The sequence below is a fragment of the Paramisgurnus dabryanus genome, chromosome 2, assembly GCF_030506205.2.
Source record: "Paramisgurnus dabryanus chromosome 2, PD_genome_1.1, whole genome shotgun sequence".
Taxonomy (NCBI): domain Eukaryota; kingdom Metazoa; phylum Chordata; class Actinopteri; order Cypriniformes; family Cobitidae; genus Paramisgurnus; species Paramisgurnus dabryanus.
In genome coordinates, this window is record NC_133338.1 from 681,333 (window position 1) to 693,579 (window position 12,247).

Here is a 12,247-nt window from a genome sequence, read left to right on the forward strand (position 1 = left end):
TTTGCGAAAAGCACAACATGCTGTTTTTATTGGGAGTGGACAGAAAAAAACTAGACAATTTAACGTTTTAAATGATGTATAAATCATATCTATATGTCAAAAATCAGCAGAGTTATCTAAGTCTCTTTGGGGAGTGATTGAAAAATAAAGAGTTTGCGGCGCCCGCGCCACCGTCGACCCCAGAGTGTTAATGTCATTGAGCACACTACAGCACACACTGAGCACACTACAGCATACAGAGAGCACACTAAGGCACATACTGAGCACACTACAGCACACACTGAGCACACTACAGCACACACTGAGCACACTACAGCACACACAGAAAACACTACAGCACACTGAGCACACTACAGCACACACAGAAAACACTACAGCACACAGAGCACACTGAGCACACTACAGCACATAAAGAGAACACTACAGCACACAAAGAGAACACTACAGCACACAGAGCACACAGCAGCACACAGAGCACACTAAGCACACTACAGCACATAAAGAGAACACTACAGCACACACAGAACACACTACAGTAGGGATGTCCCGATCGGGGTTTTTTTTGCCATCGAGTCCGAGTCATTTGATTTTGAGTATTTGCCGATACAGAGTCCGATCCGATCCTTCTATAATACATTAAAGGCAGAGTCCACGATGTTTAAAAAACGCTTTGGAAAAGGAGACGGGCCGACTACCAAAACACACTTATAGCCAATCAAATCAAATCAAATGCCGGGTTGCGTATGTGTGGGGCGGGTCTATCAACAGAAGGTCCAGATTCTATTGGGGTAGGGGCGTGTTTGTTTGGGTGATTTCAAATATCAACATTGGCTTTCAAACATCTTGGACTCCGCCTTTAAAAAGAAGAATAAAGAAGAGCGAAAAACAGACCCAGGATGTTCCTTATGTCATGCTGCACGCGTTGCTGTTTCTGTGTGGAGTCAAAAGAGTCTAACTCTGTGCCAGCGCATAACTATAGAAGTGTTCAAAAATAACGAGAATATATATAGTATATATGTACAGGGGTTAAATTGGGATTTGTTTTGTGGGAAAGCTCTGTTGGGAGGGAGGGATTGAGGGGTAACATGTTTAGTCCTGATGACAGCAAAGCCACTGGTGTGTTTCAATGGCATTTTGGACCTCTTATAGGATTTTATAAGTTTCAGTTTTAAAGCTGTGCCACATGTTGACCCAAACTTTAAAACCTGAACTTTAAATTATGCACATCTATGAGTCTGACACCCTATATGCATTTGGTGCACATGTCATTATGCACAATTGATTAAACTTTGAAGGAAGTTATAAGAATCAACCTTCTTGACTTATTCTAGGCATAAGATAGACTACCCAAAAAGACTCAATTAACAAGAAAAATAACATACTGAATCAGCAATATGTCTTATACATTAGCCATAGAGATATCCTAAGCTAGTCAGCAGTTAGTTAAAAAATCACTATAGTTAGGTCGTAATTAATTTGTATAATCAAAATACATTATTTTATTAAACATACAATAAGTTTTATCCAGTTATCTAGTTAACATATTGTATTGCATATGTATCCGAGTCCTGATCGGGTGGTAACGTCCGATTCCGATCGAGTCTGAAACCATGTGATCAGGGACAATTTCCGATCACGTGATCGGATCGGGACATCCCTACACTACAGCACACACAGAGAACACTACAGCACACACAGAGCACACTACAGCACACTGAGCACACTACGCCACACTGAGCACACTTCAGCAAACAAGGAGCACACTACAGCACACACTAAGCACACTACAGCACACACTGAACACACTATGCCACACACCGAGCACACTACACCCCACACTGAGCACACTATGCCACACACTGAGCACACTACACCACACACTGAGCACACTACAGCACACACAGAGCACACTACTCCACACACTGAGCAAACTACCCCACACTGAGCACACTACAGCACACAAAGAGAACACTGCAGCACACACTGAGCACACTACAGCTCACACAGAGCACACTACAGCACAAACTGAGCACACTATGCCACACACTGAGCACACTACAACACACCACAATCCCACACACTGAGCACACTACAGCACACACTGAGAACACTACAGCACACAGAGCACACTACAGCACACAGAGCACACTGAGCACACTACGCCACACTGAGCACACTTCAGAACACAAAGAGCACACTACAGCACACACTGAGCACACTACAGCTCACACAGAGCACACTACAGCACACACTGAGCACACTACGCCACACACTGAGCACACTACACCACACACTGAGCACACTACAGCACACTACAGCTCACACAGAGCACACAACAGCACACACTGAGCACACTATGCCACACACTGAGCACACTACACCACACACTGAACACACTACAGCACACACAGAGCACTCTACTCCACACATTGAGCAAACTACGCTACACTGAGCAAACTAAACCACACAAAGAGAACAGTACAGCACACACTGAGCACACTACACAACACACTGAGCACACTACAGCTCACACAGAGCACACTACAGCACAAACTGAGCACACTATGCCACACACTGAGCACACTAAAACACACCACAGCACACAACACCACACACTGAGAACACTACAGCACACACTGAGCACACTACAGCACACACAAGAGCACACACAAGAGCACATGAAAGCACACAGAGCACACTACAACACACCACAGCAAACACAGAGGACCTTACAGCAAATCTAATACAGGATCTTCTATGTGTGATCTTTCATGCCCAGTAATCCGCAACTACAGTGATGACATAATCAAATCACTGGACAGGTGTTAATTAATTACCAGAGACTAAAAATGAAAGTGTGCAGAAATGCCTTCATCGTCTTAAAACAGCAGATGAGGTGAGCAAAAAACGGCTTCTGTTCACATATCCAGAAGTTTCCTCAGCTGCTAAAAATAGAGACAAAAGGAGCAGACCTGGACCCTGGAGAGCAAACCCTTCCTCGCTCTTTCTCTCTCTCTCCATCTGTCTTTGTCTAAAGATGTGAAAAGTGAACTGCAGTATATTTTCAGAGAGTAGCATCACAGTATGCAGGTTAAACACAAGTATTCTTCTCTCTTCTATGTTTGATTAAATCCACCAAACACAATTAAATTACTGTAGCAATTTACATTGTGCACCTTAAAATGTCTCATCAGATGTTTCTATAAACCAAATATGCACTGCAATAATGTTGTAAACCTTCTCCCCAACCGTTGGAGACACATCTTTCATAATCTTTAAACAAACAACAGTAAGACCTCATGTCTGATCTTGGAAAACCCTTAAATCTCATATACTTCAGTGATGTCATCTTTTTCTCACATTTTCTCACCAAACTTTCATAACAATACAAATCTATGCATTTATTGTCCATAAGAGTGTATGTCTGTGTGTACTAGGGTGTGCCTGTGTGTGTCCCCTGCAGAGTCTTGGCATTTTTCCTCTTTCAGTTTTTTCCTTTTCTCCTTCTTTAAAAGTCCATCTGTTCTCCTCCCCTGAGCTTTTATTATTCTCTATATCCAGGAGTTTCAAGGTCTTTCCAATGACATCTCATCTCTGACATCACTCTTCTGACATCTCTCCTCTGACATCACTCTTCTGAAATCACTCCTCTGACATCACTCCTTAGACCAGGGGTCTCCAACCTTTTTATGAGCAAGGGCTACCACAATGGATAAAACAATCTGGAGGGCTACTTTTTGATATAGTCTACTTATAACTTTTTTGTTTTACTTGTATATTTTATTTTATTTGACTTGTTTATATGTTTTAGTATTGTTTAAAATTTTAACATACGTAAACCAAGCCAAGCTAATATAAAAAAATATGTAATGAATAAATAATACAGTTGAGACTATTAATAGAATGTGCTTTGGGGGGCACCTCACAGACTCTGTGCGGCCTACCTGGTGACCCCTGCCTTAGACATTACTCCTTTGACATCACTCCTCTGACATCTTTCCTCTGTAATCACTCTGACATCACCCCTTTGACATCACTCCTTTGACATCTTTCCTCTGACATCACTCCTCTGACATCTTTCCTCTGACATCACTCCTCTGACATCACTCCTCTGAAATGTCTCCTCTGACATCACTCCTCTGACATCGCTCCTTTGGCATTAGGGCTGTCACTTTTGAGAAAAATCAAATTCGAACCGATATCTAATATAATGTGTCCGAATATATTCGAATATCTAGGTGCCCCCGCGCACATCAAAAAAAAAAAAAAAAAACGTAATGGAGATTCAATTTATTAACAGTGACATAAACGGGGCTGTCTGAATTACTTTTTTTACTTAATGTTTTAAACAGCAGGTTATCAACTTATGAATAACAACGACTCAAAACAGGTGAAAACTTAAACAGCAGCAAGAGTAAGGCATATAGCCAAGCCCAAACGAAATCCGCGCCCGCAGATTTTGGCGGAAAACTCTGCTGAATTCCGCGGATATAATGCCCTTCATTGACAAGTAAGGGATAATCTAGAGGCAGCCGGTAGTTATCGGGAAATAAGCCCCGACAGTGTGATCAGAACCCGACGCGAAGCGAATTTGAAACATTTAAAATGTTTCAAATTCATGAATATGAATTTGAAACATTTTATTGGCATATTTGTTTTAAATTAACATTTTTATCCTTCCGCGAAACTTTGCACAGATGCATAAAATGATCATAATACCTTATTAAGATCCTCTGCTTCATACTTGTCTGTCTCCATTTTTTCTCTTTTAGCCAGTCTTTGAGAAGTTTTAATGCCCATTCTGTATTTTTTTGTGTGTTGGCTTCGTAGCTGTCATGCTCTATTTTGTCAAGTTCAGTCTCAGTAAACTCTCTGTGTCTTGTCGTTGTTCGTTCTTCTATCCACTGTTTAAATGTTTTGTTTTTTCCGTACATGTTTAAATTAATGTCAAAATGTGGTGGTTATCCAGTGTTTGTCACAAGATGGCACCAAACAGTAATCTTTATTGATCTTTATTGGCGCGGAGCGAATTAAATCGTACAAGTAGTACCGGCTATGCGTTATTACTTTGGAGCGGTTATTATTTGAAAAGAACGAACCTGCAAATGTCTCAGCTGACCAATCAGAATCAAGCATTCCAGAGAGCCGTGTAATAAGCACACATATCCCGTGCTTGAGCCTGTTTGTGAGAAGAAATCTCATTGACAACAAGCACACATACAAATACTATCTTGCGCGTTTGTGAGCCGTCATTGACAAGTGCATTATCTCTGCGCTTGCTGTTTGCTTGACCATTTTTAATGATAGAGAGCGCAAACCATTTGATATTTGAGATGAAATAAAACTTACCGCTGAGTTAAGCAGAGCTCACTTGACTCTGTCGTCTATGTGACGCGCGACAGTCAGCACATGATCATTTCAAATCCGTTTACAAGACAAATTCTGTTGTTGTTTAATGTAAAGTTTACATTGCGTTGTAAACATGATGAAATTATCTTCATACATGCTAATTTCATAATGCGAACGTATTAACACATGTTTTTTATTCTGCTATAATATTTAACATTATAAACAATAATATGTAAAACTATACAAACTATAATTCTATCTTGACATGCACATTAGGTTTCAATTTGATTCCCTCTCTTGCGCACAGTTGCCGTCGGTCTCACTCTCAGCCTCCTTCCTATTACGAGGTGTTACCGTAAAAAAAAATGCACTAAAAATGGTATTTTAAAAACCGGATGGTTTATTTATAGTTCGAATACGGATATTTCACGTCATGTTCGAATGCATATTCGAATATCGAATAAAAAGTGACAGCCCTATTTGGCATCTCTCCTCTGACATCACTCCTTTGACATCACTCCTCTGACATCACTCCTCTGGCATCTCTCCTCTGACATCACTCCTTTGACATCACTCCTCTGACATCACTCCTCTGAAATCACTCCTCTGACATCACTCCTCTGACATTATTCCTCTGACATCACTCCTCTTACATCACTCCTCTGACATGTCTCCTATGAAATCACTCCCCTGACATCACTCCTCTTTCCTGACATTTCTCCTCAAAGATCTTTCATCTATTTTCTTCTCCACTAACATCACTTACATCTCTCCTCTAATATATGCCCTCTCTTCTTCTCTTCTTTTACATCTCCCTTCTCCCTCTTCTCACTCTCGTCACTCCTATAATTTTTACCCCCTCTCTATTTTTGCTTTTGTCTCCTCTCCTCCACTTTATTCTTCTCTCCTCTGATATCACTTCTCTCATTCTCTGCACTCCTCTCATTTAGTCTCTTCTCCTGTTTTCTCATACCTCTCCTAACAACTCCTTTTTCTTTTAAATCCATCTTCTCACTCTCTCCACCCTTCTCATTTCTTTTTCCTGTCCTCTTCTTTTACATCTCTCTCTCTCTATCTCTCTCTCTCTCTCTCCCCATATTTAGCTCTTTCAAGCTCACCCCATGTGTTTCCTGGCTTCGTTTCCAAAGTCTCACACACACACCACACACCACACACACACGGATTCCCTCTGAGCTCTCTGGAAATTTCGGCACCATTTTGTTTCCAGCAGGTGTTGAGCTGTAAATAGGTCACTGATCTGGATCTGAAATGGTGGTTGGAGAAAGTTTGCCGTTTCCCTGGAGGTGATTGATTTTCTGTGGAGAGTCAAACGACTGGAACACAAAGCGGCTCTTAGTTCCGGAATATCCTAGGCCTGATTCATTCTGTGACCTCGCAGTCAATACCGACTTCCTGTTCAGCCAGGCGTGATGGCCGCACACAGAGCTTGTGTTTACACATATGTGCAAAAAGCACTTGCTGGTTTGTTGCTACCTTCATTGCATCCAGCAGAACTAGCTTTGTTTGCAATGTGAAGTACAGATCAAATATTATTTTTAACTTTGCCACGCTTAAATCTTGACATTCTCCCAAACGAAATCCTTTCTTGATTAATATCTATCTTTTCTGGCTCATATTCGATTGGGAAAATAAGTATTAGTTTTGTTAATCTTTCTGTTGTCTCTGGTGGTGGAATTCTACAGGCAAAGAGTTTAAATTTAAATAAAATTCACATTAAACAGCTCAGAGCAACAAACCCGTGGTAAGAAAACAGGAGAATTTCTTCATGTCTCAAGTGGAATACACACACACACACACACACACACACACACACACACACAAACCAAATCATTTATGCTTTTCCAATATAAAATGATGGAAAAAAATTGAAATATAAATAATCCTTATCCTTCAGGCTGTGTTCTAAACTTTCACAGCAGATTACACTTTAAAAAGGATGTGTTATGCTTTGAAACACATTATGTGGTATTTCATACTAAAATAAATTAAACACAAGTTGGATTTAAATTAACATAAAAATGTGTTGTACCTAAACTAACACAGAATGTTTTGTGATGTTTTAAGTGTGTACTTTTATTTGATCCTTATAAATTTTGCTTAAAAATAAATAAAAGTATTGCTTTCTTTTAATGTCATTCTGATACAGCCTGGGCTTGAAATGGGGGGAACGCAGGTGGAGGAGTTTTGAGATCAACTCAAGCTGGTTATAATTTTAAATTGTGAAATTGAAAAGGAATTATTTAAACAACTTAATAGCATAAAAATGACTCCTCGTTATGAGTTGTTTTTATTGTAATTATATAATGAGTCATCATCAAGCTGTCACATGTCAAGTCACAGTCATAAAGGCACTGTATGATGGGTTTCATTTTATTGGTTAAAACATCCTTTAGCTAAATAGCAACATTTTTCTTAACCCTGAGGATACATTTATTGTTAAAAGTTTGTGACTTAAAAACTTAAAAAACATACATAGTAGGAAACATAAAATTTTTAATGTTATTTTAAACCCATCTAAGAAGTCATCTAAAAGCCTCCCAGTGAATTTCTGCCATTTCCAGATTTATAAAAGGTAAAAATGATAAATCACAACCCTGCACAAAAACCATTAACATTTAAACATATAACATTAGGCTTTAATATCAGCCACAGATATTGAGAATATTGTTGAATCATTGTGTTTATATTGTTGGGTTTAAAGTTTTACACATTACGTCTTGAATACTTGGATACAGTCTTGGACTTGGAGTCATGTCTATTAATTAGCTAATAATTAATTAAATAACAACAGCATGCCTTACCTTCCTCGGTGAACACTTGATCACATCTGCAAAACAAAGAAAAGAGAGAGAGAGAGAGAGAGAGAGAGAGAGAGAGAGTGAGTTACTAAATCAGACAAATGATATTCTGAATAATGATCTCAACCTGAAAGAACACAGAATCTACAAAAGCAAAAGAATTTATCTCTCATCCTGTCTCAGAGAGAAAGAGTATAGTATAGTATAGTATAGTATAGTATAGTATAGTATAGTATAGTATAGTATAGTATAGTATAGTATAGTATCTGAATAGTATATTTTGCTCTTAATAGTTATTTTGGGCTCAATTAGTTTATCCTCCAGAGGTGCCAATGTTTGTGTCTTTATAACAACTGCAAATGGAAAAACAAGAATCAAGTACAATGATTGAGTGTGTCTATATCTGTGTGTATGTGTGTGTCTGTGCGCACACATGTGTGTGTGTGTGTGTGTGTGTGTTTCTGTGTGTGTTTGTGTGAAGATATTTAATAGGTCACGCTAGACTCATTTTGTAAGGATGGCACAGAGCAGCATCACAATAATGACATCCTAGGAGAAAAGGTCCTTTCTGTGTGCGCATTTGTATGTGGTGTGCGTTTCTGTGTGGTGCGTGTTTGTGTGTGTGTTTTGCATGTGTGTGTGGTGTGTGTGTGTGTGTGCGTGTGTGTCTGTTTTGTGAGTGTGTTTTGTGTGTGCATGCGTGCAGGTGGGTGTTTGTAAAATGTTTTCTTACAGTCTGTCAATCATTTGATTGGAGCTTAGGAACAGAGTTTATAATTTAATAAATAAGACTGATGTGAATGATTTGTACCTGTGACCTGTAAAGAAACACTTGTGCATGTCTTTTTACATTCATACAACTGTTAAATATTAAAACACACAGCGCTGTGTCAACTGGTTAACTGGTCTGTTTGAATGGTTTTACAGGGACATTGGTTAGCTGGCCTATAGACAGCTCTTGCTGGTAGATGACATACTTTTTTTACACCTTTTACCCTCATTCAATACTGGCTTTGTATTTTGGTGAAATGCAGACTGGTTTTATCAGGAAGTGAAGATGAGATGGAGAGTGAATAAATCAAGATTTCAGTGGTAATATTCTGCCGCTCTTCATTTGCATGACGTTTGAAGTCGTGTAGAAGTTCATAAACGCAGCAGGAAACAGACGAAAGATGAATACAGCGGAGACCGAACAGTAACTCCCTGAGCTTAGCATTTATATGACACATTATCCAAATGAGATGAGGTAAACATCAAGATTATATTCCCGTCTCACAGAGCACTGCAGGAAATACACACATGTAAGCAAACTCAAAGTCTAGCAATTCAACCTTCATAAAAGATGATGCAGGGGACGTCTCGATATATGAGAAAAGCATATATGCTCATTTACAGGACATCGCCACGTCCAGAATGGTCAATGGTTTGATCTTAATACTGCAATTATAAGCATGTTTATTCATTACTATGTTTTATGAGCGAGAGAGAAGATGTTAATGATGGAAGAAAATACTGGACAGATTTGAAACATGTTTACCAAAAAGATAACAGTGGTAAAATCCCACACAGCAGTCCGCTGGCTCCATTGTGTCCAGACATTGATTAAAAAGCATCAATTATTTATGACAGTGTACTCAAACCAGACGCTGCTGTGTAAATGTGTCTCGCTGTTACACTTTCAGATGGGTCACCACGTCTCATTTACTGTGTCATGTGAGCAGGCAGATTTAAGTATGGTGTCATAATAACGTGACCGTGATCGATTACTGTTTATTCAATAACATGTCATTAACACAACACAGCTGGCCTATTACTGACATCCATCAAACTACAATCATCTAAACACTTCCAGCAGAATATCTCTCTACTGTAGACTACTGTAATCTCTGCATTTACAAGACATTACACCACTATTGCAACATAACACTGACGGTCCCTTTACTTTTACTCTCAAAACTGAAAAACAAGAAAGGAAATCATATTCTTTGTACTCGTGTTAAAACATCTAAATGTCCTTGAAACAAGAGTAACATACAGATCGGATTAAGATACCGAGGGAAATTTAGGTTTAAATCTAGTCTACTATGATAAAAACAATAATATTACTGTGTTTTACCAGGGTTTGTCCTGCATTGAGATTTTGACAGGTTGGTCTGTCATGTCTCTCTTTACACCAACAATCTTTGCTCTCAGTGGATTATCATGTTTAAATGCAGTTGCATCCTTACACCACTGTGGTGGCGCTGTTTCATTGTCAGCACAGTGAGGCGCTGACCAAACTTCCAAGAAGAATTTCTAAGAGCTACTGTATGTTATACAAAGACCTGCCAGGAAGACCCGGAATTCCATGATCACGGTTTTGTAAATCGTCCCCTCAGTTTATAAAACAAGTTTAATTACGAGTCATGTTTACTTATGTTTATTTATCTTGATAAGAGATGAGTTGCTACAACTTACAAAATGAAGTTGACTTCTTTCAAGTATATTTTATAAGTTTTCAGGGGCGTCAGACTGGGAGTAAAACCATTACTGATTAGCAGGGCCCCAAGGGAAGAGAGGGCCCTTGAAAAGTCTGGAATATATTTTATTTTATTTTACCTGAATATTTTCATTTCATAATGAATGTCAGATGATATGTAAAGTTGGTGTATTGGCTGAATAACTGTTTGACTGACTACATTTTGTATAAAAAATCTAAAGTCTCACGGTCCCACCCATGCTAAAGCACCAAATGGTTTAGTCCATCTGCACACGCATTTTGTTTATGTTAGTTGAACGTCTGCCCAAACTTCTGCGGTGCGGTTAAAATGTCTCTCTCAAAGAAAGTTAAATCAGGCCACCTAAAAGAAAGGAAAGACAGAAGAAGGAAAAAAACAAAACGAGGGGAAACAATTTGTGACTGACTTCTTTTCAAAGAAAGGTGAGCACAAACTAGAACACGAAATCTATAGTGCTAAACTGTTTGAATATCCCCGCGATTATTAGTGCTAAAAATGAACTGAGACAACCCATTGAAAAAGCAGAACATACACTTTCAGATGATAATTTGGTTATAGACTACATGCAATTTGAGGTAAAAGGCTTGTAACGAGTGGAGTAGTGCTACACCTTTAGGAACGATGTGGCCCCTTTAAGAGCAATGTGCCTTTGCTTTGTTGTTGTGTATGTGAAGTGAATGTGCGCATGCGCTAAGGGTGAACGCTTCAGGTTATAACACATGTATGTGGAAGTCTGATGCTACTACCGTTATTCCATTTTTACTTTTATTTTTGCTCATGCCAAAATGAGTGTTTTGTTTAGTAACATGTCTTACGGAGGTTTTACCTGTGTACGGAGAAATAAACCGGTTCTTGAGTGACGCGTTTGTGAGTTCTCCGTCATTGTTGCGGGCATAATATTGAACAGCTATCCTTAATCTCCATAACCGTGTTACAGGCTAAATAAATAAACTGTATACTAACAATGCTGTTTGCATACAAAACACTGTTATAATAGCTTAATTTGAAGCATGTTTATTTTTAAATGAATAGGCTGTAATATTTCAAATTAGCAATAATAGTTTGGTTATCTGTGTTGTGCCTGAACGAGTTCATTGAACGAAAGTTCATATTTTGGGTGAACGTGAACTGTATTACTGCCTGATGAACGCAAGGTGAACTCGTTGATTCTGGTGCTTGTGAACGGCACGCTCTCTCAGTTTAACGTCGTTCAATAGGGTGCTGGATTTCTATGGAGTCTTCCAAGTGAAAACCGGCTAAAACACACTGTAAAGAGGCCTGAATGTGTAGCGGAAAAACACCCAATCTGGCAACACCGCCACCAGGCTGCATGCGTCATCAAAACAACACTGACTCTGGACGCAGCTAAAATCCCTGCCGCGCCACTCACATTGTTTAACATTAAATAACATCATATTTATCCTAAATTGTTAACGATTAACATAGGCTGTTTACGTATATTCTGGATCTTGAAATAGACTTTGACTAAGCTCACGCTATTTAATGTGCACGTGCGGTGTGCAATACAAAAATAAAAGACAGTCAATGCTTATGTAAACCCTGGTTGGATAAGGATTTAAA

The 12,247-nt window shown here is 39.1% G+C and overlaps 1 protein-coding gene across 31 annotated transcripts in view; it reads right to left on the reverse strand.

Moving 5' to 3' along the window:
* The window catches only part of ptprda (protein tyrosine phosphatase receptor type Da), a 341,854-nt gene that overhangs the window by 263,509 nt on the left and 66,098 nt on the right, over positions 1–12,247 (reverse strand). For all 31 annotated transcript variants that reach the window (XM_065249635.2, XM_065249633.2, XM_065249632.2 and 28 more), the window contains exon 3: positions 8,172–8,197. The gene's annotated coding sequence lies outside the window, so the exon portion shown is untranslated. The remainder of the gene's footprint in view (positions 1–8,171; positions 8,198–12,247) is intronic.